The sequence below is a fragment of the Chenopodium album genome, chromosome 13, assembly GCF_948465745.1.
Source record: "Chenopodium album chromosome 13, dcCheAlbu1.1, whole genome shotgun sequence".
In the NCBI taxonomy this organism is placed as follows: Eukaryota; Viridiplantae; Streptophyta; class Magnoliopsida; order Caryophyllales; family Amaranthaceae; genus Chenopodium; species Chenopodium album.
Genome location: NC_137846.1, coordinates 38,967,724 through 38,974,395, shown reverse-complemented (window position 1 = coordinate 38,974,395; position 6,672 = coordinate 38,967,724).

The window sequence follows — 6,672 nt, the reverse complement described above, 5'->3', positions numbered from 1 at the left end:
CATGTGACATAGCCTGTAAATGCCCTTAACATGTATAACCTGTAATTGAAATAGGATCCTTGAAGAAATGAAATAACGAAAATAAGTAAATTAAGGTTCAAAGAGAAGTGTATGATGAAGTTAAAATCCAACAACAACATCTCAAATATAAAACGCAGTTTGTAAACGCTAAGATCAAATCAAACAAAGGATAACAACAACCCTCAGCCATAAATAAAATTTTATAAAATCAACTAATCGTGGCAGTAGGTCATTGAATGAGGTAACTAGAATGTCGTTGAAGGATTGGAGCCCCATTCCATATTGTTACGCATTAGTAGCTCATCACCAAAGTCAAGTGCTCTGAGATCAACATATTCATAAATCACCTAATCCCAAGATCGCATGCATAACACACAAGACACATAATCATACCTTTGAAGCGTGAAATCCACGTAGCTATTCGACAGGAAAATCAGAGAGAGAATAGAGCCCCAAGCGTTGCTCCTTTACTTAGTCCACGAGCTTCGAACGAGGCATCCACCAATACTAGATTGGTAGAGTGAAAGAGGAAAACCGCAATCACCACCTTTAATGGACTAACAGACCACCACGAACCACCACAACCGGCGCCGAGGGAGGAGGAGAGAGCCGTGTGAGAGAGAGAGTTTGAAAGGGGTTTGGTCTCGTGCTTTCTAATTAGGGTTTGATCAAACTGATCACTGAATTGTGTTGTTGAAAACCCTAAGCACTTAGTCTATTTATAATCCTATTATAATTAAACTAAGTCACGAAGCCCAAAACCCTTCATATCACTCCATATGGCCGGCCATACTAGGGGATGAGGCCCATCATGGGCTTCGTCCTCTCGTGCTCGATCTAAGCCCTTTGTGTGACCTTATAGGATCCGTCCAAGTGGGCTTTGGCCTATTTTACTAGCCCAAAGATCGTTAGTACCTCTAGCTATGATATAACGACGACCCAAATGTACGAACTTAATTATCTCCATAATTTGATCCATTTATATATCTAGTAATTGCACATGACGAAGACATAAATCCTTCAATCTCCCACTTGTCTAAGACAAGTGTGTAATATTCAAATTCCTTAAGTCAATGTGTGTCGATTTGATGATATGATTGCATCACATGTCAAGATCATATTAATCCACAAATTGTTTCTTGAAATCTAAGTTCAAATTACAAAACCAAATGATTACTGAGTAGTGCATTTGAACGCGGCCACGTATTTTCTGAATTCTCCCTCTTCAAGCGGCCATGACACATTCCCTAATTTAATAGGTAGACTCAATCCAATCTTTTAGCAACAAGGCTCCCACTCAACTTTTGAAGTAACCAGAAAACATCCTTTATAATCTCCAGTTACGGGTAGACGTTTGTATGTACCACAGTTAAATCAATCATTGAATAGAATCAATGTTTCACTCATGTCAAAGGAATCCACTAATATATCCGAAATCTCTATACTTGAACTTCAAAATAGGTCTATAGTTCGATCATGCATCATTCATGCATATCCAAGTGATTGACCGAGCATCGCTATGCCCCTATAGCCCATGAAACTGCGTTATCCAATCAATCTTACATGCTAGTCCGTTCATTGAAATTATTTATGTCCACTTTAATGATTTCGAACTAGGAACTTAAATAATATATGAATTTTGTTCACCTGTGGGGTTCATTCACCAGGTCATCAATCTGATGGGCCAATCAATTCATAATTATTTTGGACGTTTATTTAATTTCCAAAACCATAATTAAATAAGAGAAATAATAATTTCTATTTTAAACATAATTCTGCAAATATATGCATTCCTTATGTAATATGTTTTCTCAAAACATATACAACTTGAATTAATATAATTTGCAATTATCCAAGACTTTACTATGACTCTCATACTATAGTCTGTAGAAGGAGTTTAATAAATGATATTCTCATTCATAATAAAACTCTGCAGATCAGGACATCCCTCTTGTCATTGATCTCATAAATGAGGTGATATCTCATATCTATTTGTTTGGATTTGTGATGTGACCCCTAGCTCCTTTGTTTTGGCAAAGGTGTGCTTTTAGTCACAAAACAATTTCAACCAAACTTCCTCCTTAACTACTCTTACTATAGCTAAAACACATATTCTGACATTGAGTATACGACATCATTCTAGTTTGAACTCTTCAAGCTTACTGTCCTTTCTCCATACAGACACAAAATGCATCTAGATCAACATCTAAGGTCATATTGCCTGTTTAAAAAACTTACATCCGTATAATGTTTTGACAACTTGTTCACTTTTACCATCATAAACTAGAAACATTCCTTTAGTCCTTCTCAAGTACTCAAGGATATGCTGTTGGTAACTTTCAGTATGCTTATCCTAAATTTTCTTGAAACCTGCTACACATGCACAAGTCATATGTAACATCTTGCTTTGTACATATCATGGCACAAATAATGGACCCTTCTGCAAAAGCATGAGGCACACTATCCATACAACTCAACTCCATTAACTTTTGAAGGCATTGAGTTTTCTGAGCGTAATACCATGAAACATGGGAAGATATCCTCTCTTAGAGTCTTGCTTCATGAACTTGTCAAGAACCTTATCAACATAAGTCTCTCGATGTTGTCCAATCATTCTTCAAGATTCATTTCGTGGATCTTGATTCCCAATATGTACTTAACATCTCCTAAGTCTTTCATATAGAAACAACTCCTTGACCATTACTTGACTGATTCAAGCATTGATATGTCATTTCATATGAACTGTATGTCATCTACATATAAGAATAAGAAGACCAATTGCTCTCACTAAACTTCTTGTCTCTACAACATTTCCTTTTCGTTCTTTGAGGAAATCAAACTGTTTGATTGCCTTGTTGAAACGAATGTTCCAACTCCCTGATGCTTAATTCAATCCATTAAATGAATTTCTGGAGTTTGCAAAACTTTCTAGGATTTTTGGATTTCAAAACCCTTAGGTTGTATCATATACATATCCTCCATCAAGAACATTTCAAGAAGGTGATTTTGATATCCAATGCTAAACTTCGTAATCAAAATTCAGCAATCACTAGAAGAATCCAAATAGCTTACGCATCTAATAGGTTTGACCCCATTTTTAAGGCTATCATGTACTAACACATCTTTACAGACATGGAGTCCATTCTTGATTTCATGGCCTTAAGCCACTTCCTGAGTTGACACTTAACCAACGCTTGCTTGTAGGGTATGGGTTCTAACCATTCCAATAAGAAAATTTTAGAATCCACCTTTTCTCAGAATTTCAACAAACTGTTTGTTTTGATCCCAAGTAACTTACGATAGGTATAAGCAACAATAGAATTATTCTCTTCAACTCTTTGAAGCCTTTCATTCAAGTGGGACGATAGAAGCCTCCCTAGTTGAATTAGCTTGCTTCGACATATGATTTATCAAATTAGCTGATTTCATAAGCCCTCATCTCTAATGTAGTGTTATCCACATCCATTTGTTTCTCGTCTCAAATCTCATCGAGATCTAACTTTACTCCCACTTGGCTTTGTAGGAAGAGATTTCTTTCTATAAAGACACTATCACGAGCAACAAACACTTTGTTATCTACGCGATTGTAGGAATAATACCTCTTAGTTTCCATGTGAAAATCCACAAAGAACTATTTACTTGATCTAGGGTGAATTATGTCATCTTTGTAAACATTTTACATCGATTCCATAACCCTTAATTTTGTTTTGAAAAGATAACTTTTTGGAACATTTCCAATTCATAACTCTTATGACGTCTTTTCTACTGCTTTAGTTGAGTTTCTGTTTAGTTTATTTGCAATTGTTGTTCTAATATATATCCTCAAAACGATATTTGTAAATCATTAAAGTCAATCTAGGATCGAACCATGGCAAGCAAAGTTTGATCCCTGCTTTAAACACACATTTTAACTATAGTGTTTCTGGATTGTGAATTAATTCAACAATTCCCTTTAGATGATCTTTAATTTTAAGTTAAATATTTATCACAACAATCATATTGTGGTGTTAAATCGTTTATCTCAAATTGATTTTACATTTCATTTTGGAATTTTGAATTTTTCAATGATTCCAATTTTCACTTCATTAAGTAATTATTTACTTAAATCGTTAGTAAAAGTAATGAAATGGTTAAATCTTTTTGCTAATTCTTGAACTTATTGGTCCACACACATCATATGTATGAGTTCCAAAAGGTCATTAGTTCTTTCACCCTTTCAACTAAAAGGCGACTTGGTCATTTTACCTTACAAGCATGACTTTCAATTCTCAAGTGATTCATAATCAAATAAGAGTAAGAGTCCATCCAATTGAAACTTCGGATGCGCAAATGGTTTATGTGACCTAACCTTACTGTGTAAGTAAGTATATTTTAAATCATCTAATTTTTCTTTTGTGATCTACTTATATCAATGTCATAAAACAAAATTAACTCATATCTAGCAAAAATGAAAACAATTTATTACCTTGGTCATGGGTCAACACTTGTCCAAGCCAAGTAAACCAAATCAGTATCTCAACAGGAAACCGAAATATTGTCTCATCAAAACTGGAGAAAATGTCTAAATCATCATAAAAATATTCAGAATTAAAACTATAAAGCTATCTCTGGCCACTCGAAGACTTCTAGTGCACCTTCAAGCTTCACTTCCTTGCTAGCCTCACTTCTTTGCAGTTTTTGCACAACATTAATAATGTTAAGCACTGCAACTTAGTATCACATACCTAAGTGAAAGTTAGGGGTGGGTAAAAAATCTGATCCGAACGATCCGATTCGTGATCCGGTTGATCCGATCCGAAAAATTAGATATTCGCTCCGGTTTTTTCAATTTGGGAAATTTTGGATCGGATATCCGAAAATTTTCGGATCGGATTCGGATCACGAATTTTGAAAATTAGGATATCCGATCCGATCCGGTTTTTAATACTTATAAATTTTTTTTTAAAAAAAAATAAATAAAATAAACTACTACTGTATAGTGAATGTTTGTGTGTTCGGTAAAACCCTAAAAGCCCAAATTTATGCTCTCATCACATAGCCAGCCACCCACTCTTTGTCTCCCTCATTCTCTTCTTCACGCAGCCACTACATCAAAATCACACACCATTAGTCCATCCTTTCACCTTGGTCACCTTCTTTCACATCGTCAATTCGTCATAGAAGCCTCACTCTAGGCCTTCCACCATTTGCCTCATCGGAGCCACGCACCAAAATGAGTATTACTTTATATTTTTATAACTTAATTTGATTTTATTACTTGTTAATCTACCTTGCACTGTTATCATGTACAGTGTGTACAAATTCATGTCAAATTTTCTCTAGTTTATGAAATTGAGGAATATGGATTATGGAAGATGGTTGATTTCAAATATTCTACTCGTATATTACTCGATGAGTCAATGGATATCCGAAATGGCCAGCCCTAGTGAAAGTTAAAATGTTTATAACATAATACCTGAGGTGGATGCTCCATTTTTCTTGAGGAACTCAAGATACTTGTGGAAATTGCACTTCCAATGCCCCTTCTTCTTGCAGTAAAAGCATTCACTTTCATCTACAACCTTGGCCTTTAGAGTCGCCTTAGGCTTTTCAGGAGCCTTCGCAACTTTCTTGCCCTTGCCCTTAGCCTTTTACCCCTTCTTCTTGAACCCCTTTTCCTTCTGAACCATGAGAACCTCTTTCTTAGGTTCCTTAGGGATTTGCTTCTCAGCACTAACCAATGTAGCATGCAACTCATTCATAGTCTTTGTAGCATCAACCATGTTAAAATTCATGATAAATTGGTTGAAAGTTTCTGGAAGTGAGTGGAGAATGATGTATGTTGCCATCTCATCACAATGGGTGCCCTAGTTTTTCCATATTTTGAATAAGGCCGATCATTTTGAAAACATGATCATGAACTGTGGTACCCTTCTCCATCTTACAATCCAGAATCTCTCGATGGAGCTCGTACCTCTCAACTCTAGCATGTTTCTTAAACAAAGCTTTGAGTTCTTGCATGATAGTATATGCATCCTGGTCCTCAAAACACTTTTGAAGACTAGGTTCCATAGTAGCAATCATTAAGCAAGTGATAGGCACAACCCTATCTAGTGCTTCCTTGCGCTTACGGATCTATGCTGCAGTAGCACCCTCAGTCGAAAGTCCTGGCAATGGGGTGTCAATGACATCCTCTCTACCTTCAGATTTCAGAACAAGCCTTAGCATCCTTTTCCAAGTGGAAAAGTTTTCTCCTGTCAACCTATCCTTCTCAAGGAATGGTCGTAGATTGTAAATGTTGGTGTCATTGTTACGGCTACCCATCTATGTTAAAATAAGGCAAAGTTTAATAATTATGTTTGATTAAAATTAAAGTACCATAAACAAATTAATTTTGGTAACTTTAAAAGCATTTTATTCAATATTAATTGATCCCAATTGAATTTTAAGTGATTCCAAGACCCTTTATTTGTGTAATAGTTGACCGGGCTTTGGCCCTACTATCAAGCATTACATTTTCAAGGTGAGTAAACTCTTTACTGATTACAACTCTTGTAACTCTTGGTTGAATAATTAACCATCACATGTTTAATTATTACCCTTTGCTTCAAGGTTCTAAACGCTTTAGGTAACCTTGTTGAGCATAACCAATTAAAATTGTAAAACTTGATT